Source organism: Artibeus jamaicensis, unplaced genomic scaffold (assembly GCF_021234435.1).
Source record: "Artibeus jamaicensis isolate MK-2021 breed Jamaican fruit bat unplaced genomic scaffold, CSHL_Jam_final contig_1832, whole genome shotgun sequence".
NCBI lineage: Eukaryota > Metazoa > Chordata > Mammalia > Chiroptera > Phyllostomidae > Artibeus > Artibeus jamaicensis.
Window position 1 is genome coordinate 1,421,136 of NW_026521362.1, and position 26,778 is coordinate 1,447,913.

A 26,778-nucleotide genomic window follows, 5' to 3' on the forward strand; every position below is an offset into this window, starting at 1 on the left:
GTGTATGTTCTAAATCAGTGAGAGCCCTTTAAATGGATTCTCCTGAAAATCCAGCAGTTTCTTCTGCCACTCTAACCTCCACTGGTATTTATAGCCAGGAGGTATGGAAATTTACCTTCCTGGTGCTGGGACCATGGGCTGTGCAGTATGGATTGCTGCATTGCCAAAGTAACCCTCCCAATTTTTATCTACCTGTTCCACTGACACCACCACCACCTCTCTGCTCCATGCAACATCTCCACACCTCTCTGACCATCTCCATGACTCTGTCCCTCATACCCATGAAGATGAATGTGGCTTCTTTAACTCCTTGGTTGTTGGAGTCCCATACAGCTCTATTTTCCCACAGTTCTGGTTTATTTGTTTTGAAATATATTCATAGTACTCTCAGTGGTTGTGTGAGGAGATGAAGCTTGTCTACCTAGACCTCCATCTTGACCAGAAGTCCTCTGAACTCTCTTCCCTTTCAAAATCGATTTTAGTTGTAGAAAAAGCCAGAAGTTGCAGGGTGCCAAATCTGGGCTGCAGGGGCACTGAGTCACCTGGGTGACTTGATGTTTTGCTAAAAAATTGCAGGAAACATGATAAGTGAGTAGGCACATTGCTGTGTAGAAGTTGACAATCATCAGTTACCCATAACTGTGGCCTTTTGATAATCCTAATAATTTTTGCAGAGGCATGTTCAAACAATGCAATTTTTTTTGTCTCTTTAACTGCATTTATTTTTTATTTATTTTTATGATGTTATTTTTTTATTTAGTTATTTTTCAAGTACAGTTTTCTGTCTATTTCTCCCATCCCAGCCCACCCCACCCCGTGCTCCCCACCTCCCTCCCATTTCCACCCCCCTTAGTTATTGTCCCTGTGTCCTTTATACTTGTTTCTCTAAATTCCTCCCCTTTTTTCCCCTTAAATTCCCTCCCCTCTCCCCTCTGGTTGCTGTCCCCTTGTTCTCTATTTCAGTGTCTTTGTTTCTATTTTGCTTGCTTGTTTGTTTTGTTGTTTAGCTTCTTGTTAAAGAGAGAAAGAAGGAGCTACTACCCTTTGCAACAACATGGATGGAACTGGAAAGCATTATGCTGAGTGAAATAAGCCAGGTGTTGAAAGACTTAATGCAAACTTTGATGCAGGTTTATTGCCTTACTCATTTAGTCATTTTGAATGTTACAGCCACACAATACACATGCTCACTCAATGGTATCTAACACCCCCACTGACTAGTGTAATGAAGTCATCATTGTTCATGCACATGCATTCCAGTCCACTCTCCTTGGCTGTCAGGTTACATGGATGTCATGCAAACTGTTCTTCTTATATTAATACTGGCTGGACTTTTTTCAGATAGACCTCTTACATCAGTAAGTATATGTAGTCAAAGGACTATGTTTAAATGTTGCTTGAATTAATTCTTTGTATATGTGTGGTTATATTTTATACACAGTTAAGCTTTTTGGTTTGTTTACATTCAAATTTTAGAGCTTGCTTTCTTCATCATTTCTTACTAAATATTATCTAAATATGTTTAAATAGTTAAAAATACAAAGCTATATAAAAATGTATACTCAGCCCTGGCTGGTGTGGCTCAGTGGATTGATCACTGGGCAAGTGAATCAAAGGTTGTTGGTTGGATTCCCGGTCAGAGCACATGAGTGGGTAGTGGGTCAGGTCCCCAGTTGGCGTTGTGGGAGAAGCAACATGTTGATGTTTCTCTCTCACTCAGATGTTTCTCTCCCTCTTTTTCTCCCTCCCTTCCCTTCTCTCTAAAAATAAATAAAACCAAAATCTTTAAAATCATGTATACTCAGTGATGTCTTACATTTATTTGCCTCATTCTCACACAACTGCATGTGTGTGTGTGCCCATGCACAATTACTGAGGTGCATGAAAACTTGGCTTACATGTGTAAATGAACATGTTACATTCAAGAGCAAATCAGAAAATTTGCAAAGCCCGGATGATTAAGGTATTTGACCAAACAAATGTATAGATTTTGCAATGATATTTACATGATTGAGGGTGAAAATAAAAATAGTTCATTCCCTCCCTGAAGTTCTGTGTCCTTCCACATTTGCATTATACCCATCTCTGCCCTGCTTCATGAGCTTTGATTATATTTAATGCATCTAACATTAAATATGGAATAAAAATAGAGTAATCATAACAATAGAATAAATGTTCCTATTACAAATTATTCTAAAATGTTATCCAAAGCAAAAAGCTATTTTTTTAAATGAGTGGTAGTCAATTATTTTATTATTTATGTGATTTCTTAAGAAGCTACACTGTAATTTGTTTAAAGAACAAATTCGCTCTGAAATCATTTAAATACTTTTACTAAGCTTCCTTAAATTATATTTCTGCTAACAAGGATAATACTTTTGGGGAAGAGTTTATTTGTGGAATTCAGGTCTCTTTTCTATATATTCATGTTGAATAATTTCTTTCCTTTCTGGTATCAGATTACTATCGGGTCTAGATATGTGTTGCTTAAATTATAGGAACTGATTAGGGTAAGAATTCAGGTCAAGGATGAAGTTATTAGTAGTAATAAATAAATATACTGGTCTCTGCCAAGTCAAAAATTTAAGACTGAAATATTCTAATTGCTGAGTGACTTTTTCCTGATAATTTGACCAGTTTTTCTAGAGCTGCTGTACAAAGTACCTAAAGTATGGGACCTAAACAACAGAAATTCATGGTCTCAGAGTCCTGGAGGCCAGAATTCTAAGATAAAAGTGTTGTCAGGGTTAATGCTTCAGGAGTTGACAGGGACCATCCTTTGCATGCCTCTCTCCTGGCTCCTGATGGGTGGCTGGCAATGTTTTCTGTTCCTTGGTTTGTAGAAACATCACTCCAATCTTTTCCTTCATCTTCACATGGAGTTCTCCCTTGCCTGTGTTGGTTTCTGTGTCCAAGTTCTTCCTTTTCATAAGTTCAAATTCATACTGGATTAAGGTCCACCATACAACCTCATCTTAGTGATCTCCAAAGACCCTATTTCAAAATTTTTGTAAAAAATGGTCAGATTCATAGGTACTAGGGTTAGGACTTCAACACATGAATGTTTGGAGGGACAGAATTCGACACATAATATCTGATAAATAAATTATAGTAAAATTTTCTATCATGATTTTCTATTACATTTTGGGGGTAATTCTGCAACATTTGAATATGGTATAAGTGCTGTAATTCCAGGATGTGAGAGAAAGAGAGAGAGAGAATGAGAGAGAGAGATTGTTGACATTAAAAAAAATATATGTCCAGCCCTGGTTGGCATGGATCAGTGGATTGAGTGCCAGCCCAAGAACCAAAAGGTCACTGGTTCAATTCCCAGTCAGGCACATACCTGGGTTGCAGGCCAGGTCCCCGGTTGGGAGTGTACAAGAGGTTACCAATCAATGTATCGCTTACACATTGATGTTTCTCTCCCTCTCTTTCTCTCTCCCTTGCCCTCCCTCTAAAAGTAAGTAAATAAAATCTTTAAAAAAATATGTCCAGCTTAAGCTGAAATTTTCTAACAAAACCCATTGATTAACATTAATATATACATTGAGGAGCATTGATCAGTTCCTTTGCATATGCAATTCCCGATGTCATTCAGGATATGTGAACACATACTTCATATCTAATATTGTGTTAGGGGTTACTGAAAAGCAATCACGAAAATGAACAAACAAAAAATTATATAAAATTTATTTGGCTACGAGTACAATGTGTTAGGGAAATATGAGCCACAGTAAAATACACACATAGTAAATACTTAAGAGATAGACTTTGACAGTGACTGAAAATATTGCAAGAGCTCAGAAAATGAAAATTCAAATGAGATTTATTAATATATGAACACGCTGAAAAATCAATAAGAAAATGGGAAACACTCTAGTAAACAGGGTTCATCAACAGAGAATTGATTAAATTATGCCATATCTCTCTACCATGGAGTACTCTGCCATTATTATAGCAAGTGCAGATCCTCCTGTGCTGAAATGGACACAGAGAGAGGTTAGACCAAAACTATTAATGGGCTGCAAACTTTAAGAACTGGGTTCAGAAAATAGACAAGAGTGGGATACTAGAAAGTATGAATCATACTTTATACCTTTCCATGCTGTTTGCATTTTTATAATGTATATCCTTTATTTTGAGCATTTTTTAAAATTGAGGGATCTCATTTGTTTGGAGTTGAGTTAATCATATGTCTCTGTTCATAGTATATTATTATCATTTGACCAAATCTCTTTGTTGTTTTGTATCTATACATGCAAGTATACATATGTGTGTGTGTGTGTGTACACACACAGTCCACCACAAATAATGCCCCTTTCTTATTACAAAATTTTTTATTACAAAATCATAAGCATGTAATTCTGTAACATAACGATATCACACTCAAGCATGTCATATGATGTTTTAGGTGAAATGTTCAAATTAAAACTATAAATTATTACATGCATATTATTACTCTACCAACCACATTCAAGCACAGGTTACTTCTGCTGGATGCATATATAATACATACATATTTTATTCACATATTCATATTCTATTCCTTTTGCCTTCCCATACGTCATCACTATATTATGTTTAACATACATCTTTTTGTTTATAACTTTACAAAACACGTATTGTTTTCAGTGCATAATTTTAAATGTATGCAGTTTATACGGTTATAGCTCACTTTGTAACTTACATTACTCACTGGGGACCATGATTTGGAAAGCATGTGTGCTGCTGTGTGATGCCCCTGATGTGCTCCTCCTCTGGCCTGCCTACAAGCATGCACCATCATGGTTTACTGGTCCACTTCCCGAAGAACACTTGGGTTGCTTTCACAAATTACGCTGTGGTGAATATCCTTGTACAAGTACATAAGAATTTCTTTGCAATAAATATCCAAGTGGAAATGCTAGGTCATAGTTTACATGTAAACCTAACTTGCCCAAGTGGTGCCAGCTCCTCTCCCAAATGGCTGCACCCATCCACATGCCCACAGATGGTACACTGGGGCTTGCATCAGGGTTACATGCCCCCATGTCGCTGTTCACATTCAGGTGAAGTTTAATGAGGTTGTCAGATCTAGTAGGTATAAAATGATATCTCCTGTTTTTGCTTGAATTTCTTTGATAACTCTTTAAAAATGTAATGAAAAAAATGTTTATTTATATCTTTCCTTTCACTCTGCTATGGCTTCTTTTAGAATCCAGCTGTGTGTTTTCACTTACTCAAACTTGTATATTTTCTCTACAACCTCACACTCTTCATCGTTCAAAGCAATATAACAAGTTCACAGATGATTGGTGCTTAGAAGAATCTTGAAAATCTAGAACAATATCCTCATTTTTAAATCCAAGAAAACTCAGACCTTGAGGAAATAATGACTCATTTTATGAAAATAAATTAAATAGCCCCGGCTGGTGCAGCTCAGTGGATGGAGTGTGGGCCTGCAAACCAAATGGCACTGATTTGGTTCCCAGTTAGGGCACATGCCTGGGCTGTAGACCAGGTCCCCAGTGGGGGCTGTGAAAGTGGCAACCACACACTAATGTTTCTCTCCCTCTCTTTCTCCTTCCCTTCTCCTCTGTCTGGAAATAAAGAAATAAAATATTTTTAAAAAGAAAGTAAATTAAATAAATGATATTATTATTTAATACATAATATTACAGGAATATGAGGGACAGAACCAGAACTGATAAGCAGCAAAGTGCAGGGTGGAAGTGTCAGGGCTTTGGAGTCAGTTAGAAAAATGAAACTAAAGAAGTTGGAATAGTTGAATAAGGCTTCTCAGGGGAAGATGAAGCTGAAACAAGCCTTTGAAAGATGCACAGAGAAGAAGAGGAAATTTGTTGAATGAAGAAAGTGACTTAAACAAAGCCATCACCACAGGGCACAAGCATGCTGTGTCTTTTGCATAATAGAGAGCGGCAAGAATGAATGACTGCATGCAGTAAGACATCAGGAATCTGGAGAACCTAACCAGACTGGGTACGTTCGTTTTAGGGCCTAGTGCAAGTAAAACCATAGGGTCCCTTATCCAAAAATTAAGAATTACAATGTGGTCGGAAGAACATTAAGCCAAGTGTGAGACTCTATGAGACTGCACATTCATGAAGCTCTCCTTGAATCTAGCAAGATTTAGAATATGTGGTTGGAATTTGGATCCAGTGATGTTTGTGAGCCTAAGAGTAATATAATGAAAGCAATGTTTTAAAAAATATAGATCTCACTAGGGTATAATTCCAAAATATATATCAAAAATTTAAATGCAACTTCCAGCTGAGGCATATGTAGATACACTTTGACTCCTTGCACAACCAAAAGAAGGACAACAACAAATTTAAAAACAAAACACAACCAGAACTGCCAGAAAATTGAACTGTATGGAAGTTCGACAACCAAGGAGTTGAAGAGAAAACATTCATTCAGACTGGCAGGGCAGGGGCGGAGATGGACAGCCAGGTTGGAAAGGACCCACAGCAGGGCAGTGGCTCTGGAGGACTGGGCGGTCCCACATTTTTGTGCAGATAAACTGGAGGAACAACTGGCGAGTGAGACAGACCTCACAAGTCAGGGTTCCAGCATGGGGGAAGAAACCTTCAAAATCTCATGCTATAAAAACCTTTGGGATTACAGGGGTGGGAGAAACTTCCAGCCTCACAGTAGAGTTCATTAGAGAGATCTACGGGGTCCTAGAATGTAGACAAACCCACCCACTGGGAATCAGCACCAAAAGGGCCCAATTTGCTTGTGGGTAGCAGGGGAAGTTACTGAGAGCCAGCAGAAAGCCCAACAAGCAAAGTTGTTTCCTCTCAGATCCCTCCCCCACTTATAGCGCCACAACTCAGCAACCAGCATTGCCCTGCCCTGGTGAACACCTAAAGCTCCACACCTTACAGTAACAGGTGCACTGAGACCAAAAAAATATGGTCCAAGTGAAAGAACAGATTAAAGCTCCAAAAATAGAACTAAGCAATGAAGATATAGCCAATCTATCAGATGCAGAGTTCAAAACACTGGTAATCAGGATGCTCACAGAATTGGTTGAGTATGGTCACAAAATAGAGGAAAAAGTGAAGGTTATACAAAGTGAAATAAAAATATACAGGGAACCAACAGTGAAGTGAAGGAAATTGGGACTCAAATCAATGACTTGAACCAGAAGGGAGAAATAAACATTCAACTGGAACACAATGAAGAAACAAGAATTCAAAAAAATCAGGAGAGGCTGAAGAACCTCCGGGACAACTTTAAAAGTCCCAACATCCAGATCGTAGGGGTACTTGAAGGAGAAGAGGAAGAGCAAGAAATTGAGAATTTATTTGAAAACAATGAAGGAGAACTTCCTCAATCTGGCAAAGGAAATAGACTTCCAGGAAGTCCAGGAAGCTCAGAGAGTCCCAAAGAAGTTGGACCCAAGGGGCTCACACCAAGGCACATCTTAATTACATTAGCCAAGATTAAAGATGAGAGAATCTTAAAAGCAGCAAGAGAAAAGAGACAGTTACCTACAAAGGAGTTGCCATAAGACAATCAGCTGATTTCTCAAAAGAAACCTTGTGGGCAACAAGGGGCTAGAAAAAAGTATTCCAAGTCATGAAATCCAAAGACCTACAACCAAGATTACTCTATCCAGCAAAGCTATCATTTAGAATGGAAAGGCAGATAAAGTGCTTCCCAGATAAGGTCAAGTTAAAGGAGTTCATCATCACCAAGCCCTTATGTGAAATGTTAAAGGGCCTAATCTAACAAAAAGAAGATGATAAAAAACTATGAACAGTAAAATGACAATAAACTCACAACTATCAACAACTGAACCTAAAAAGCAAAAACCAAAAGAAAAACAAACTAAGCAAACAACTAGAATAGAAACAGAATCACAGAATGGAGTTCACATAAAGGGTTATCAGAGGGATGGGGGAGGGGGGAAATAGGGGAAAAGGTATAGGAAATATGAAGCGTAAATGGTAGGTACAAAATAGGGGGAGGTTAAGAATCACATAGGAATGGAGAAGCCAAGGAACTTACATGTGTGACCCATGGTCATGAACTAATGAGGGGAGGTGAAGAACGCTGGTGGGAGGTGGGACACAGGGCTGAGGGGGGAAAGGGGGAGAAAAAATGGGACAACTATAATAGCATAATCAATAAAATATATTTAAAAGAATAAAAAAACATTTAAAATGCACTCACCCTTTGACTTGGCCATTGCACTTGAGGAATTTATCCTGCAGATATTTTCGTACACGAGCAAAATGGCATTTGTTCAAAGGTATTCACGGTTGTGTTGATTGTACTAGCAAAAGATTGGAAACAAGGTAAATGTCCTCTGGTCTACGGCCATACCACCCTGAACACGCCCGACCTCGTCTAAATGTCCTGCGTGAAGGAGCTGGTTAAGGCAGTTACAATAGCCCCGTGCGGTGCACATTCTCACCGTCTTCAGGCATCGTAGCGTTACAGCTGGGTTCTCTGTCTCCATGCCTTGACTCTAAATTCTCAGGAAACTTGGCTATAAGGTACTATGTGTGATTGTGGGGTGGGATAAATAATGTTTTAATTCCTAGTAAAGGGCACAGAGCTATTACAAAGAGTTAACTTTAAGTGTACTTAGAAGAAAATTTTTTTGAGATCTATTTTTCTAAAAAAAAGAGGAACAAAAAGGCAATGGGCACAACAGCACGTATGGTACGTGCCACTTGTACATAAAAGTAAAATGCACTATTTGTATCTACGTAGAGTAACTGGCAGGAAACACAAGAAACTTGTGACAACGGCCGTCTCTGAGAAAGGGAAACCAGCAACAGTGGGTGGGATTAAGACATACTTTTCAACACGCACTCTTTAGAAATGCAAACAAACTGAATACTCCTTTTTAAATCTTTAAATTACAACTGACATACAATATTAGACTAGTTTCAGGTGTATAACAAAGTGATTCGACATTTATATAATTTATGAAACTATGCACCCAATAATTCTAGTACTCATCTGACACTCTACAGTTATTATAATATTATTGGCTATATTGTCTGCGCTGTATTTTACATTCCCATGACTATTTTATAACTAACAACTTGTACTTCTTAATCCCATCTCCCCAACCACCCTCCTATCTTGCAACCATCAAAATTTTAACACACACTTAAACCTTTTGACTTTTGTACCATATGCATGGGTTACTTATGAAAACAAGTATATTTTAAGAAACCAAGTGACTCATGAGGAAGGAGAGAGAGCCCTTCTGAAGGGAGGGGAAAGACCTTTCTGTGGTTAGATGGTAGGTAGCCAAGAGTCAGAGCTCAAGTATTTAAATAAATGCCATACACGGTGATGGGCATAAAGACAAGGAAAAGGAAAATTTGCACCCACCCACATTTCCTCCACCCTGAGGGCTTTGATACTATCAATAAGTCAATTCTTGAACCAGCAATAAAGGAATGATTGAATTTTCAAAAAATTTAAAAAAAAAGAAGCAAAGAGAGAAAGGGAGGGAGAGAAAGAAAAGGAGAGAGGAAGAAAATCTGACTGGTAGCAGCATGCAGGATGGCAAAGGAAATAAATCAGAGATCTCTAAGGAACCTAGGGAGTAAGCAGGTAAGGCTCTGCACTAGGTAAGAGGGATGGGCGTGAGGGGTAACGGCAAGCGGCAATGCCGTTTGGAAAGGGGGAACTCAGCCTTGCTGGCTAGTGGGGACATGCTGGAGGACTAGGAATGAGCTTACCGTGAACAGGGTGATTTTGCAGTGACAGCCTTCCAGGAAATATCGCTGCCTTCTCAACATCTGCATGCATCTGAGAATTACACCTGGATTCTTCATTGCCATGCCTTGGTTTTAATCCTTAGGAAAGTAGGCCTTAGGGTACTACTTGTGATTCTAAAATGGAATAAGTAATGATTTAATTCCCAGCCAGTAAAGGGCAATCCAAATAACTGGCTCCTCCATTTCCCCAGGGCTAGTTTGTAACCTGGGACAGAAATAAGCTGTGTGTATTAAATCAATACAATCACTCACAAGTTTTTTTTTTTTTTTTAATGTCATTGCTTTGGTGGCTGTGTATCATATGAACTGTCTCTGTTTCTTAATGGTTTGCTTTCTTCAGGTTACATCAATCTGGCCACATTTCCACAGTGAGCCAACGCCAACTGGGGACTCGGTGCCTGGAACAAGTGTTCCAAGACGCTATGATGCAATTTACATTCCTTGCCCGCCCTTTGGGCTGTCACAGTGACCAGATTTCCCAAAAGAGATGACGGTATAACATGTCACGGAACTCCCCGCCTCTTCCTTCTGCCAGCCTCCGTGGGGCCGCCCAGAAGGCACTCCTGGCCATCTCGTGGTTTTTCCATGCTGGACCAATAACAAAATCACTGTCTGCCACAGCATCTAAGATGTGAAACAAAATTAATACAGAGTTCATCTATGATATATAATAATACATGTATTTGTCACGATGTGCCACTGAGAATTAGACAAGGGGACAGGCTTTTGCCGGCCTGAAGAAGGCATCTGTTTCGACAGATTCCATAACACCCTACTTCTCTGTTTCTCTCCTTTTGGCTCCCCAACTCCTTGTACTCGCTGAAATAGAGCTTCCCAAGGCTCTGCCCTCAGCTCTGTTCTCTTTCTGTGATTCCCTCCATGTCCACATTCTTGCCTTGGACTCCCGTGCAGTTGACTCCCTTCCCCACCTCTGCAGCCTTCATTTCGCCAGATCTACACGTCAGCTGCTCAGAAGGCATCTCCCCCTGCTTGTGTCCGTATTTCCAGAAGGAAACACTTGACTGCACCCTGTTCCTTTCAGTCCTTTCTCCTCCAGACTTCCCCACATTATATACCACTGTTCTCCCAGTCACGTAAGCTGGGTCCCTACATTGATTTTTCTTTCTCATTCTGTCTTGCCGTTGCTGTGAACCTCACGGGTCCTCACCCTGGTTCAGGACCCCATTGGCTCTCCACTCCCACTAAAACCTCCTGAATGCATTTCTCTGCCTTTAACTTGTACTTCTCTTACACGTCACCCCTTCAAATGCTCTGATCCTCCTGCTGAAAAAAATAATCAGTGCCTTCCCTTGCTACAAAATTTACATTATTTGGAGAAATTAGGGATGAGTCCTTCAAATATTTCTCATGGGTTTCACTGTCCCTTTGTAATTCTACCACTATGAGTTTCTTTAAACCTTTTTAATCCTTTCATATTTTCAGCCTACATTACATTCAAGGAGTTCTCTAAATTTACTTTGTTTGTGGTAAATAGTTTCTCAGTTTGTGTTGTTCAGAGGCAAGCAATATAAATGCTGCTAATTAACTTTTTTTTAAAAAGAACAACTTATTGTCTAAAGACAACTTACTGATTCACATAAACCAAAATCCAGCCATGGCTGCCTCTAAAGGCTCAATATTATCTTAGAGATGCTTGTCTGTCTCTCCTGGACAAGCAAGTTCAAATAAGCAATCTCAGCTACAAATTCAACATGTTTGTTCACCCTAGGAGAAAGGTTCTTATTTCCTTACTTATATCTCTGGCAAAAAAATGATGGTAAGAATTCGATTGTCCCAGGCATAATCATATATCCATGATCACACATACACTAAGCACAGTGGTGAGGGAAATACTTGGCTAGACCTGTTTCATAGTTCTACCATTGTGACAGAACCAGATTTGGGGAAAAGTTAGCCTTACCCAAATCTCAAGGTTCTCTACACAATAAAAAATTTCTGCCAGACTTGTATCAGAAAGTGTGTGACCTGCTGGACACACATACACATTCACACACACCCTGATTTTGGCTGCATGTAACAAAATGCCCAACTTAATGGGGATGAGACAGTAAATTAAAGATCTTTCATTATCTTACTTAAACAAAAGCCTGAAAGAAAACATCCAAGGATGGTGCAGTGTCTCTTTCCATCCTTCTGCTGGGTCCTCCTTCATCATCCTTCAAGTCAGAAGATGCCCGGGAGTTCCCAGCACCACGCCTCATACCACGGTGTTACAAGCAGGGAAGAAAAGGCAGAAGAGATGTCCCATCTTTTCCCAGAAGATTCCAGCTGACTATATACTTCCCTCTGGTTGTCAGAACCTGTCGGAATCCCACCCTAGATAAAATTTTAGGAAAGAAAATAGGATAACTGGCGTAGGGTGCTACATTTGTCCCAGAGGCTAGGTAGATTGGTACCAACTTTCATTGAGAAAGAAAGTAAAATGGCCTTGGGTAGGCAACTACTAATGTTTACCATTACATCATATTTCTTATTTGATTCCTTACACCTGTTTTAAACTTTTGGTGGTGTTTCTTACACTGAGGGTTGTATTTATTATTTTTTTAGATTGTTATTTTATTTTGAATCATAATATTTTGGAGTTCAGAGAAACTTGGGTCATTTAGTTCAGGGCTTTTCAAAGTTTGTTTTCCACGTCAGATTTTTGACCCATCAAACAAATGTAAATAAATGGGAGAGTTTAAAAATGAGCTGGTGGAAGGGACACCTCTCCACCCAAAGAAGGTGGAGTCTTACCAGGCAATGGCCTTGAGGTCCTTCGGGAAAGCTAGAGCCCTTCGGAATGCCATTTAGAAAACCACATCTCTCCTCTGTTCTTTTATTTTCATGAACTGGGGTTCAGAGAGGTAAAATGATTTGACTTTGTTTTCCCACAGGTCACTTACAATTGCAGTCCAAATTTTCAGCTTCCCTAATCTCTTTATACCATTTATGTATTTATAACCCTGTGATATATTTGTCTTCATTTTTTTTCTGCATCCACTTACTAAAAATTTCTTAAAAACAAATTTTAACAGGAATTCTTACATTACTTCAGTAGCCTTTTATGATCTTTTTCTAACTCCAATCTACTATTCCTGATACATAATATCCTGAGCTAAGTGCAGTATTTCTGGTGCAAGTGCACAGTGATTTATTCTGTTCTACGTAGAACAGAGTGATGGGTAAGCATCTAGAGGTTAACTAGGACAACTACATGTTTTCCAGTCTTTCACTGAGGTTCAGTTTCCTCATCTATTAAGTGGGAGTAATTATAATACCTCACTGGGTTGAAGTCCATGTGTAATAATACTAACACGGCCCAGCACATGGACCCTGCTATGTGTTTGCTGTTATTTTCTCATATTTCCCCCTAAATCCTCTTTGGTTTTCAATGATCCTGAAAAGTGTTAGAAATTTCCTTTCCAGAGATAAAGGGCTAAATCCAGAAACTTCTATCTTATGTTTAGATTCATTTCCATAAATGCATTCTTTTCACTTACTTTCTCCCCTCCATCTATCCTCATAGGGTTTTCAATTTTACTTTCCATGGAAACTAAGCATCAAGGACCAGACTCATACTAGTTTATATTGAAAAGTCATTCACAAAGAAAGAAGGGGCAGTTTAGAGAATTACATGACTTGGTCAGAATCACCAACACTTCGAAGTTCCCGGTTCACATGACAGAGATGCAACATAGCCTTATAATTTGGTTCAAGATATCCCAGTTCCCCTTCCCTGCTCCTTTGTCCCTAATCCCATTCTGACAAATATCATCATGTATTTGTCTTAACAGCTGCACTGATAAAAAATAAAGGGGTGGGGTGAGGGGGAGAAGAGCCGTTATGAATTATCTAAATGTCTGAAGAAACAGCTGGGTAATTGTGTAGTCCTGTACCTACATAACAAAACTTTAATTTGCCTTCTTCACTAAGGAGAGCTTGAGAAGAATCTCCTCACATAGTTCAACAGAAAATTAATGACATTTTCTCTAAATGTTAATGCTTTCTCAATATTTTGGATAATTCTTTAATTAAGCATTACATTACTTTCTCTAAAATTGAATATATAAATACTATGAAACTACAGAAAAAGAACCACTCATATGAAGATATCTCTATTTGTAGGATGTAGAAAGCATATGTACACAGTGGGCATTGGTGGTTCAGTGGTAGAATTCTCGCCTGCCACGCGGGAGGCCCGGGTTCGATTCCCGGCCAATGCAACTTTGCTCCTTTTGCACTTGCACGTCATGAATACTGAAAACAGGGTCATAACAACAAGGAAATGTTTGCTTTATGCAGATAAATATGAATCAAGGTAAAGTCCCGTTTTACTTTTACTTTGTGTAACCAAAAGTGCTGATTTCCTAAACCTCAATATTCTCTCTCAGCCTCCCAGATTGTTTTGGGGGGCCCGAGCCCATGTGAGCAAAAATCACGTGTGGTAATAGAATATATTGTACGATTTAAGTAGGAAAAAAAACACCGACGGCTGGTTGGAGATGCCGGGGATTGAACCCGGGACCTCACACATGCGAAGCGCGCGCTCTACCACTGAGCTACATCCCCCAGCCGCTAACCCCTCTCCTGGTATAGACTTTCATTCAATTTATTTAGCACTAGCCACATTTCTACATTAACTTCAAACATATTTCCCTGAGTGCTTTTGCTGTACGTTTTTACTCTCCCTACCTCTTTCTCTAGCTGCTTTCCGCGGTGCATCCGGGCCCGGCGCAGCCAGCAGTCAGATGCGGCGGGGACACACCAGTCCCGGAGCGCGGCTGCTCGGCGTTCGCAGTCCGGTTCGGAGAGATCGGGCACCCGGACCCGCCGCCGGGCGAGACCGGAGTGCGCGGAGCCCCAGCCGGACTCCCGGAGGGGGAGTTAACCGCGCAGGCGCAGCAGAGTCCGGGCCTCCGGGCACCTCCTTCCCCGGACTTCGCGGCTCGGACTCCGGCCGGAGAGTCAGCTCGCCGGCCGCGCCGCTGTTGTGCTCCGGAGACCCGCTCCGGAAACAGGGTCGGGGAGACCTTCTGCACGCACCTGGAAACCGTGTGGGTTTACCCGTGCAACCCCCATCCCCGAAATAAACCCTCATCCCCGAAAAAGGACGCGTTCACGCCAAATCCCCACCAAACTGGGGTATGTAGAGGTGATAGCCAACTTTTGGAGATGCAAATGATTTCGCAACATGCTCTTCTCTTTCATGGGGCCCACACTGAGAGAAGGAAAATGATACAGCCACTCTCTTTGTAGTTTAATTACATATAAATGACAATAAAGTCAGGGCGGGGGACCTAATCAAGAAGTATTTTTCCGTTTGATGTTTACATCTTGGACGCTCCTGACCGACTGATATGGTAGTGGTGTAAGTCATTGAGCACCTTTAATGCCCTGTGAAACTTCCTTGACCACTGATCGCACTCCAGCCCCAGACGAAGAAATGTACTGTGCCTTCTTTCTCGGAAATTTCTTCTCTCCAGTTGTTTGCCTGCTAGGTAAATCCCTGAGCTAATTTCCATTATAGTTAGACGAGGTGTGTTTGTTCCTTCCCCATGCAATTTAAACTGATACCACCGCACACAAGAGAAGGCTAGGTGCTAGAAGCCTCAGACATTCCAATGGAAGGAACATGGGAGAGATTTGGTGTCAGGGAAGCTGGGTCAAAGTCACTTCCAACCACCACGGGTAAGGTTGACCTCAACAGGTAGCATGATGAGGGCCTAGAATTTCCACTCCCTTAGTGGCAGCAGAACACCCCTTACAAATTAAATGGGCAGCAGACCCAAAGCCAGAGCAGAAAGCCAAAATTTCAAAAACTGGGTAAACCACAGCTTTGTAATTAACTCCCACATTAACAATAAGTGTTATGTTTGCTGACAGCAATTTAAACAAATAATAGCTCCTCATCAGATTGTTTTTAACCAGAATAAGCCACATGTTTAGCTAATAACACAATAATACAGAAGGTATAAAGGAAAAAAAAAAGCCTCATCACTGGACAGTCATTAAGGAGCTCTTCTCCAAGGCAGCTGTGGAGCCACGATGCTGGCCTTGACCTGCCTGCATCTGGATTTTAGGAGAAAGAAATCAACTTTCTTCATGGTGAAGCCTCTTTATTCAGGTTCTCTCTTTTTTATTAATGAGAACCTAACTTCTCATTAATAAAAAAGAATTATTCTTTCTAGGGCAAAGGTAAACATGCAGACATACGTTGCTCATGTGGCCCAAACAGACCTGCTTTGATGAGAAACAGTATTGTCAGGTTTCTTTTCCTTGAACTTTTATATTTTGACTTCATTCTTCATTTAACTTTTAAAACACTATGATAGTTGCATATTAAAATAAAAGCAATAGCAAGTAGTGAGCATAGTATGATTACAGTCCCTCACTCATTCACTAATGTATATGAAATGTCAGCAGCGAGTGTTATTCACTGGCCCCATTAAGGGGTCTGACCCTGAACACCAGCCCTAGGATGATGTTCATCATCCTCATACACTGCTCCATTGTAATGGTGCCACCTTTCTTGATTTGGATCAAAGTCCACCAGTTCTGCCTGGTCCATTTCATCAGTCTCTTCTACTTCCTTCCTTTCGGGTAGAAGAGAGCTTATCAGGAGAGAGAAAGCCTTTCTTAGGAAAGCTTACCTTAAATTCAATGATCAGACAACCCTTTTCATATAGTCTATGATAAATTAGTCTATCATATAGTCTATGATAAATGCCTTCATTTAGCACACACTTGATATCTCCATGCTTGACAATCTGATCTGAATGAGAGGTGATGACTAAGGTTTGGTTGCTAAGCATATCTATTGGCTTTTGGAAGCTACACAATGCTTCAACCAGCTGTATGCCTGTACACATGAAAAGATCTTATTGAATGAAAATGATATGGTCCTTCTAATCTAAAACAATGATAATATCTCCTGGCTCTAGTCTTGATTGTTGGTCTCCTTTCCCACAAAATGTTATCTTCTGGCTATCTTTCCTGCCATTGTCAATTTGAACTTCTAGAATCTTCTCTCAAACTATCTTTCTCCCATTGCAGCTTTTGCATCTATTTTTGGGACTGATCCATTCCTCAAAGGCCCTGGCACCCCGTGTGTGCAGACTGAATGTGCTGAACCATTCCTGGTCCTATCTGGTACCTTGGCAGTTGGGACAGCAGTCTACTGCTCCTTTCTACTACCTCAGCCTTCACATTTGTCACAAATCACATTCTTTTGCAAAGTTAGTTTTCTTGTTGCCTCGTTGTATAAATCTTCTAAGGTTATTGAGAACTGATGCACACCATTTTTACCTTTTTCCTCCCTCTACATCCTTCTTCATCCTCCAAAAACCATCAAATATGTCCATGGGGGAACTAAAGCCACCACCTGTTCCACCTTTTTAATTGCCTGTTCTCCTCCTTTATCATATAATGCCCTTGTCTTTGCATCAGAGAGCACTTTGTAAGCTTGAGAAATCTGTTTAAACTTCTCTCCTTCATTTGGATTCTTATCAAGGTGCTACTTCAAGGCCCACTTCCTGTAAGCCTTGTTCAATTCTTCTTGGGTAGCATTGGGTTTAACCCCCAGAGCATGATAATAATTGGTTGCTTTCACCATTTTTGACAGCTGGTGAGCAGGCTGAGGCAGGTGTGGAGGGGCAAGAAAGAGATTGTTGCTTCACAGCTCAGAAAGCCACTGCTCATCCACTTCTCACTGAGTGTTCTGGAAAGTTCCCAGTATTATCAGTTTTACAACATGAGGCTAAGGCTCTCTTCAGCACTGCCAATGAGGTTGAGGCTCTGACAGGCTGGATGGCAGCCAGGGATTGTCCTGTTCACTAATTCTAGGTAAAGAAAGGATATAGAACTTTCTTGCTTATTTATCACCAAAAGAGAAAGGGAAATAAAGGCAATTGCACCTTAAGGAAATACTGTTTCTCAATAGTTCCTCTGTATTTTAACTATCCTTAACTAATTAGAGGTGAATTAAGAGGAAAAAAGCAGCATGGGTTTCCCCTGGATTCAGAGGTTTAGCTCCCAAAGATTGTACATGCTGCTCCTCTCCAATGCTAAGCTTTTGCTATTATGTACAAACTCCTTAAAAAGTGTGAGATAGATATAAATGTTAACTGGTATCCCAAATGCTCATATTTCTTGCCCCTCTTGACTAACAAAAATGAAGCCAACTATGATATTATCCTCAGTCAGGAAACTAAAGAGTTTCCCATGAATGTACAAAAAGGCAGAAAGAATAATAACATTTAGATAAATATTGTGTGGGACCCCAGAAAATATGCCACAGCTATGCAAATATATATGGTGAAAATAACACACACACACACACACACACACACACACATATATGCTTTAAGAACTCTATATACTTTAGACTTCCGCCAAGATGGAGGTATAGGTGGAAACACTTTGCTTCCTCACACAACCAAATCTAAAAACAACAAAAATTTAACAACAAATGCAACCAAACCACACAGAAAATCAAACAATATGGAGTCCGAAAATAACAAACCGCTCAGCTAAACCGGTGAGAGGGGCAAAGTCAGCAGCGGGGTCGGGCTAAAAAGATCCCCCTACTGGGCTTCGAGCAGGCTGCCAAGGGTGCAGATCCCAGGTGCGGGGTAGCTACTGCCAGACCCAGGGAAGGCGCGGTGACGGCCAGCCATGCATTTGCACACAGATAAACCAGTGAAGAGATGTGTGTTGAGACAGACCACGCAGGCCCCGGCACAGGGCAGCGGGCTTGCACATTTGCGCTCAGATAAGCAGGTGGGGGCAAGCGGTGAAGCGGACCAGGCGAGCGGAGAGGACCATCATTGCTCCCTCTCTGACCCCACCCCCACATACAGAGTCACAAACCAGTGACCTGGGTGGCCCGGCCCTGGTGAACAACTAAGGTTCTGCTCCTCATACATAATAGGCACAAACAGATAAAAACATGGCTCAAGAACAACTCAGAGCCCCAGAGCCAATAAATCTAAGTGATGAAGAAATAGTCAAACTTTCAGATGCACAGTTCAAAACACTGGTGATTAGGATACTCACAGAACTGGTTGATTTTAGTCACAAATTAGAGGAACATATGAAGGAACTAATTGAAATGAATGGAAATGCACAGGAAACCAATAGTAATGAAAAGGAAACTGGGACTCAAACCAAGGGAGCAGAGCAGAAGGAAGGAAAAAATGACCAAACAGAAAAGGCTGAAGAAACAAGAATTCAAAAAAATGAGGAGAGGCCTAGGAACCTCCAGGACATCTTTAAACGCTCTAACATCCAAATTATAGGGGTACCAGAATAAGAAGAGGAACAATTATGAGTGGAAAACTTATTTGAACAGATAATAAAGGAGGACTTCCCCAATCTGGCAAAGGTAATAAATAGACATCCAGGAAATCCAGGAAGCTCAGAGAGTCCCAAAAAAGTTAGACCCAAGAAGGAACACACCTAGGCACATCATCATTACATTAGCCAAGACAAAAATGAAGGAGACAATCCTAGAAGCAGCAAGAGATAAGGGGACAGTTACCTACAAAGGAGTTCTCATCAGTCTGTCAGCGGATTTCTCAAAAGAGACCTTACAGGCAAGAAGGGGCTAGAAAGAAGTATTCCAAGTCATGAAATCCAAAGACCTACAACCAAGATTGCTCTATCCAACAAAGCTTTCATTTAGAATGGAAGGACAGATAAAGTGCTTCTCAGATAAGATCAAATTCAAGGAGTTCATCATCCCAAGCCCTTATTATATGAAATGTTAAAGGGACTTACCTAAGAAAAAGAAGATAAAAAAGATGAACAGTGAAAGGACAGCAAACTCACAGTTATTAACAACCACACCTAAAACAAAAGCAAACTAAGAGGACAGCTAGATCAGGAGCAGAACCATAGAAATGAAGATCACATGGAGGGTTAGCAACAGGGGAGTGGGAGGAGGAGAAGGGGGGAGAAGGTACAGACAGTAAGTAGCATAGACGGTAGGTAGAAAATAGATAGGGGGGAGGGCAAGAATAGTATGGGAAATATAGAATCTAAAGAACTTGAGACACGTGGTCATAAACTAAAGGGGGGATAGTGGGGGAGGGTGTGCAGGGTAGAGGGGAATGAAGGGGGAAATGGGACAACTGTAATGGCATAATTAATAAAATATGTTAAAAAATATGAACAGTGAAAGGACAGCAAACTCACAGTTATTAACAACCTAAAACAAAAGCAAACTAAGAGGACAGCTAGATCAGGAGCGGAGCCACAGAAATGGAGATCACATGGAGGGTTAGCAACAGGGGAGTGGGAAGAGGGGCAGGGAGAAGGTACAGAGAGTAAGTAGCATAAATGGTGGGGAGAAAATAGATAGGGGGAGGGCAAGCGTAGTGTGGGAAATGTAGAAGTTAAAGAATTTATGACACATGGACCTGAACTAAAGAGGGGAATGTGGGTGGGAGGGGGCGTGCAGGGTGGAGGGGAATGAAGGGGAGGACATGGGACAACTGTAATGGATAATCAATAAAATATATTATAAAAGTATATATATTAAAATAAATAGATGTTGAATAAAAAAGAACTCTATATACTTTATTTATGAAAAAAACTTATAATATCAATTCAGTAATTTTGATTGGATAAATGTTCACTAAATATTGGTTGGAAATAGAGATTAGAAGAGAAGGAGGTGTGTAAGATGATTTCCAGTTTTCTGGCTTGAATAAGTATATGCAGGGTGGTGTCATTCAATGAAACAGAAAACACTGGAGAGAGAGTGAACTTTCCAGGTAGTTATTAGTTCTATTTTCATTTTGTTCAATTTGAGGTCATTTATCTCTGCAAAAGGAGATCTTAAGTTGATACTTAGATGATAGATTTAAGGACGAGAAGACAGGCTTGGCATTGAACTACATATCTGAGAAACATTGGTTTAGAGAAAATAAAGTCATGAACTGGATGGGGCTCTTTAGGGAGAGAGCAGAGAATGAGACTGGAAAGAACTGAAGGTCTGATTGAGGCGCTCTAACATTTAAATGCTGAGAAAGGAAATGAAGAGGAACAGTCAGGGAGATAGGAAGAAATCCAGAAGAATAAGGTTCCAGGGATGCCAGTGGGAAAAGAATGTTTCAAGGGGGAGGTGAATTTTAAAATACTAGCACCTGAGAAATCAGGTCAGATATCCAAGATTTAAAATGTCCATTAGTTTTAGTGACATGGAGGCATTGTTAACTTTAACAATAGTTACTTCACTACAAAATCAAATGTTAATTCTTCTAACACATGCTATGCAATTTTCAGTTATTCTCTGTGGGAGTTTTTTCTGTCTTCCAGTGAAAGAGCTATTTCATGCTCTTTACTTTTTAATACATACCTTAAAGAAATGATTTCTTTTGAAACAAATTCATCTGGAAATTAATGAGATCCAAGGAATGAAGAAAAAAAAAAAACAAGAGAAAAATGACTTTTAAATCACAGAATTTGCAAATAGCAAAGCTTTCTCTCTCTTTTTCTCTCTCTCTTTCTCTTCCTCTTTCTCTCTCCTGATACTAAAACAATTACATCTGTTCATTTACTCATTCACTTACTCAATGAATATTATGTAATGTTGCCCATGCTTTGACTGTAGTTAAGGTCAAAGGCGGAAGATAGTTAAACATAAAGAAAGTATCAATAGCACAATAAAGGGTATAGTAGAAGAAAGTAATAGTTCCAAGGAACACATAATCCAGACCTAGTTGATTAGAGAAGATTCCTGGGGAGACTTGAAATATGAGCAGCAGTTAGCCTGTTGAAAATGACTGAGGACACGGAGAATGAAGAAGAGCATTCTAAGCAAAAGAAACAGAACACACAGTGACCAAGAAGCCCGAAAAGATCAAAGTGGCTTTAAGGGCCAAAATTACATTTAGTGGAGGTTATGTGCTATATTATGGACCCAAAAACGGAAGAGTTGAAGCTGGAAAGTGGGCAAGCTTACAGATCTGTGAGAAAGCACACAGAGTCCTATGGAGAAAAACGACATGAAATTTCATTTAGAAAAATTATTCTCTTTGTGGTGTACAGAACCTATGGGAAGGGGGCCCCAACAGGAGACAAGAAAAACACTGGGAGCTTCCTCCAGGCGTTCAGCAAAGAATTGATGGAATCGGACAAGAGATGACCATCCAGGGCTGCACTGTCCACTATGGCAGGCACTAGCAACTATATATTTAGATGTAATTAATCCAAATGTAGAAGGTAAATATACCATTAATAATTTTTATCATGATTATATATTGAAATAACATTTCTGAATACATTGGGTTCCATAAAATAGATTGTTAAAATTAATTTCATTGTTTTTATTTTTTGTGGCTACTAAAAAATTTTAACATTTACACATGATTCACATTATTTTTCTATTGGACAACACTTAGTTAAAGCCTTTGCATTGGAAATAAAGAAAAATTAATGAATGAAGAGATACTGAGGAAATAGATTTGACAGAAATACATTTCAATTGGATATAGGGAACAAAGACAAGGAAGGGATAAAAGATGCTTCTGACTTGAGCAATTAAGTGTAAGAAAAAATGCTAGATTGAAGAGCTCCTCAAGGCAAGAAAGGCATTTTTTTGTTTTGTTTTTATTTTAAGATAGAAGATTTGGTATGTCTGAATGAAAATATAAGGGAGTCATAACAGAGGGAGACAATAAAGATATGTGAAAAGTTACTGAAGTGTCTTCCCTTAGTACAAGGGAGACACACCTACCCTACTGAAGCAAAAGAAAAGAAGGGAAAGATGAGTTGTGGAATACAGGTAATTTTATAGATTTGGTGATAGTGATTGAAGATTTTCCTATGAAAAATCCCACTTTTTTCTGCAAAGAAGAGAGTTTATCTAGTTGGTTTCTTGGCCAAGTTATTATGTTTAAAGACTTGATAAAAGTGGAAAAACCAAAAAGAAGTTGGGAGAATTTCCAGGCAGCATTGAAGCCCAGATGAAGTTAGAGAGAGAAATGGAGAGAGCCACTGGTCCAGCAGAAGGCCAGAGAAAGAGGTGCCTGTGGCAGAAGGACAATGGGGCTGGGAAGTTGGGGAATTCACAAAGTCATGACTAAAGAAATGAACAAAGGATCCGAGATTTTCCTGAAAGGAAGGAAAGAGGAAAGGGTTGACCATGACTGAAGAATTCTTTGACTTCAAATGAGACAACTGTAATCAGTGGGATCTTTGGAATAAACATGTCAAAGATAGGGGAGATCAGAGTGATGACATGGCCCCGGAAGTGGATAATTAAAGTAGAATGGAGGTGAAGGTTAATAAAAGTGAGAAGATCAAGGGATTTATAGGCTTGAGAAGTTCATGGGGATATTAGTTCACCTTAGGGAGACAGTGGGATCTGAGTGGAGAGCCAGATACATGTCTCTAAGCAGTGGGGGTGGGACAGGGCTGGTGACTGGAGGGGGACACAAAGACATAACATAGTGAATATCTAATAGGCATCAGTTCTTTTAACAGTTCACTTGCAAATTAGTAAATGATCATAATTTCACATTAGAATAATGTTTTATCCTTTTTTCCACAAACACATGGAGACACACTCTCAAAACACACACACACACACACACACACACTCCATACACTCACATATGCTCCCCATGGCTGCTATGCATTAATCCAGTGTTTTTAGACAAAAACTGTTACAGGGAATTAGGGGAAATGTGTTAAATTATACACTTTCTTTCGGTGGTGCAGGTAGAAAAAAAGATGTACAGTTTCTTAGCATCATTAACAAAAGAAACTTCATAAATGTGCTCAAACAATAGCTTCTAAAGGTTAGGGGCAAGCCATGCTGGTACATGCTGAGGAAGCATTTTTAAAGACAGATATTTATGGTGAAAAGAGTGCTGAACTAGGAGTCAGAAAACCTAGTATCCAAGCAGATTAGTGAGTTATCAGTTGGACGTTTTAGGCATGACATTTAACCTGCTGAATCTCTACCTATAGAAGACAGGTGACTTTTACAGTTACTATAACTCAGTAGGGTCTTTGTGAGGATTCAGTAAGAAAATATACAGGGGGACTTCTGGCAAGGATAGAGGCATAGGTAGACATGTTTTGCCTCCTCGTGCAACCGCAGAAAGAATTACAACTATATCTCCAAAGAAATAACAACTAGAACTGTCAGAAAATCAAGCTATATGGAAGACTGACAACCAAGGGTTTAAAGAACCACATTCATCCAGATGGGTAGGAGGGGTCGACTCATGGAGATGAGCAGAGATACAGTGTGGTGTGGAGAGGTGACGGCAGCAACAGAGGAACAGGTGGTCCCACACCCACGTGTGGTGGATAAAAACTGGGAGGGATGCCAGTGGGGGGTTGGGGTGGCAAAAGAGAATGGATTTTCAGGAGAGTCCATTTAAAGTGTCCACATGGACTTAGAACATACACAAACCCACCCACTCTGATGTCCACTAGCAAGGCAACAGTTGGTGGGTGCCAGCTGCATATGTGAAGGGGGTAAGATGACTGGAAGTGGGGCAAGTGTCAGGCAAATGTCCAGAAGCCAGGCAATGGCATTGTCCCCTCTCTGAGCCCTCCCCTCACACAGAGCCACAAAGCAATGAAGTCGGGTGCCTGACTTTGGTGATAACCAAAGGCTCTGCCCCACACAATTTATAGGTGTCCTTTATAAGACAAGTAGTCAAAGCAGCTGCTCTACCTAATACACAAAAACAAACACAGGGAGGAGGCTGAATTGAGTAGGTAAAAAAATATGGCCCAAATGAAAGAACAGAATAAAAACCCCAGTGAAAGAAATAAGCAAAATAGAGATAACCAACCTATCAGATGCAGAGTTCAAAACACTAGTGATCAGGATGCTCAAAGAACTCATTGAGTATGGCAAAAACATCAGGGAAGAAATGAAGGTTACACTAAGTGAAATAAAGAAAAATGTACAGGGAACCAACAGTGGAGAGGATGAAGCTGAGAATCAAATCAACAATTTGGAACACAAGAAAGAAAAAAGCATTCGATCAGAACAACAGGAAGAAAGTAGATTTCAAAAAATGAGGATAAGCTTAGGAACCCCTAGGACAACTTTAAACATACCAATATCCAAATTATACAGATGCCAGAACAAGAGAAGGAAGAGCAAGAAACTGAAAATTTATTTGAAAAAATAATGAAAGAAAACTTTCTTAATTTAGCGAAGAAAATAGGCATATAAGTCCAGGAAGCTCAGAGAGAGAGTCCCAAACAAGTTGGACCCAAAGAGGACCACACCAAGACACATCAGAATTAAGATCCGAAGGTTTAAAGATAAAGAGAGAATATTGAAAGCACCAAGAGAAAAGAAGAGAGTTATCTACAAAGAATTTTGCATAAGACTGTCAGCTGATTTTTCAAAAGAAATTTTGCAAGGAAGAAGGGACTAGCAAGAAGTATTCAGAGTCATGAAAGGCAAGGACCTGCATCCAAGATTACTCTATCCAGCAGAGGTATCATTTAGAATAGAAAGGCAGGTAAAGTGCTTCCCAAATAAGGTAAAGCTAAAGGAGTTTATCATCACAAAGCCCTTTTTATATGCAACTTAAAGGGGCTTAAGAAAAAGAACAAAACTATAAACACTGAAAGGGCAACAAATTCACAACTATCAACAACTGAATCTAAAAAAAAATACCAAACTAAGCAAACAACCAGAGCAGGAACAGAGTCATAGATATGGACATCATTTGGAGGGTTATCAGCCAGGAAGGGGAAGGATGAGAATGGAGGAAAGGTGCAGGGATTAAGAAACATAATTGGTAGGTACAAAATAGACAGGGGGGTGTCAAGAATAGAATAAGAAATGAAGAAGCCAAAGAACTTATATGCACGACCCATAGACTTGAACAAAAGGGAGGGATTGCTCAAGGGAAGAAGGTACAAGGCCAATGAAGGCAAAAGGGGAAAGTTTTTTGAGAACTGTAGTAGCATAATCAATAAAATATATTTTAAAACTAAATAAAAAAGTAGAATTCTTCTTACTGTATATTTTCTTTTTTATTTAGTTTTAAAATATATTTTATTGATTACGCTATTTCAGTTCCCTTAGATAACTTGTATGAGCATTGAATGTAGATCATTCAATGCTCATACAAGTTATCTAAGGGGATTCCTGTCATAGTTTCAGCAAATATTTATCATGGTTCTTAAGATACTGATAATACTCACATTCATAATGGAGAATTAAGAATTAGATCAAATTTGTGATTTCTGAAAAATTGCTGCTCTTTTATTGATGGATTATTCTGAATATTTGTGGGGGGGTTTGTTGTTGTTATTTAGGGGAAGTACCAAAATACATTACCTTTTTAGATTTTTTTAATCTTTAGAGGGGAAGGGAAGGAAAAAGGGAGAGAGATATCAACATATGGCTACCTCTCATGTGTCCCCTCCTGGGAACTGGCCTGCAACCCAGGTATGTGCCCTCATTGGGAATCAAGCCTTGATCCTCTGGTGTGCAAGCCAGTGCTCAATCCACTGAGCTAAACCTGCCAGATTACCTTTCTAGATTTTTTTAAAAGAGTGAACCTTGTATCATTTCACTAGAGTCACATGAGATGTTTGTTTAAAATACAGTTGCCTGGACTTAGCATCTAGAAATTCTGCCCTTTGGGTTGAGACTCACGAAACTGTATCCTATTTGACTCCAAACACTAAAAAATTTTATAACCTCTTTGTTGAGATGTAATTTACATACCATATAACTCACCCATTTACAATATACCATTTATTCATTGTTGGCATATTCCCAAAGTTATGTCGCCATCACTGTAAAATTTGAGCTCTGTTGCATTAGGTAAAAGTTTCACAGAGGTGGAGAATGCTCTGTGGTCATTGTATGTAGAATCTCATCCCAACTCTGAGTATAAAAATAGATGAAAGACAAAATCATTGTATGCCTCCAGACTAGGCTGCTTCCGAGCACTGGGTACTTTCTGCTAAAAAAAAATTTCCTCTATTTTATGAAAAGGATTAGGAGATGCTATAGGGAATG

General features: G+C 39.8%; 1 long non-coding RNA gene, 2 other non-coding genes and 1 pseudogene across 6 annotated transcripts; 1 reads left to right on the forward strand and 3 right to left on the reverse strand.

Moving 5' to 3' along the window:
- Positions 1–1,149: 1,149 nt before the first annotated feature.
- Positions 1,150–14,625, reverse strand: LOC128628365 (uncharacterized). Of its 4 annotated transcripts, XR_008392743.1 has the most exons (6): positions 14,454–14,625; positions 11,855–12,095; positions 9,720–9,872; positions 8,188–8,290; positions 8,023–8,090; positions 3,003–5,582 (listed from the first exon to the last, which is right to left on the reverse strand). It is a non-coding gene; the product is annotated as an uncharacterized LOC128628365 (long non-coding RNA). The 4 variants fall into 4 exon arrangements; XR_008392745.1 differs by lacking the exons at positions 3,003–5,582; positions 8,023–8,090 and adding an exon at positions 1,150–2,994; XR_008392744.1 differs by lacking the exon at positions 11,855–12,095 and having other exon boundaries at positions 3,002–5,582.
- TRNAG-GCC (transfer RNA glycine (anticodon GCC)) lies at positions 13,914–13,984 on the forward strand. Its single transcript has one exon. It is a non-coding gene; the product is annotated as a tRNA-Gly (tRNA).
- TRNAA-CGC (transfer RNA alanine (anticodon CGC)) lies at positions 14,259–14,330 on the reverse strand. Its single transcript has one exon. It is a non-coding gene; the product is annotated as a tRNA-Ala (tRNA).
- A 1,581-nt stretch (positions 14,626–16,206) lies between the features above and the next one.
- LOC119053188 (dnaJ homolog subfamily A member 1-like) lies at positions 16,207–17,373 on the reverse strand (annotated as a pseudogene).
- Between the last annotated feature and the right edge of the window lie 9,405 nt (positions 17,374–26,778).